Below are 250 nucleotides of genomic sequence, written 5' to 3'. Positions count from 1 at the left end.
TTTCATTTTCTGATAAATCTCTTCCTGCGCACTGTACACAAAAGCTGTTATGAAGACAAACAAAGGAGACCTGCCGTTTCCTGTATGCAAAGAGAGATCAGTGTCCCCACGGGCTTCGTGAAAGATGAGAGCGACGACTGCTATGAGAAACAGCAACGCTTCCTAGCGCGTGCCTCGTCTCTCGCACCGGCCTCAGGAGGGCGATGCTTGTGAAGACAGTCGGTTCTGAAAAGTCACGAGAATTCTCCGA

Source organism: Penaeus monodon, chromosome 29, assembly GCF_015228065.2.
Source record: "Penaeus monodon isolate SGIC_2016 chromosome 29, NSTDA_Pmon_1, whole genome shotgun sequence".
In the NCBI taxonomy this organism is placed as follows: Eukaryota; Metazoa; Arthropoda; class Malacostraca; order Decapoda; family Penaeidae; genus Penaeus; species Penaeus monodon.
The sequence above is the reverse complement of the archived record's forward strand: the minus strand, read 5'-3'. Positions refer to the sequence as shown.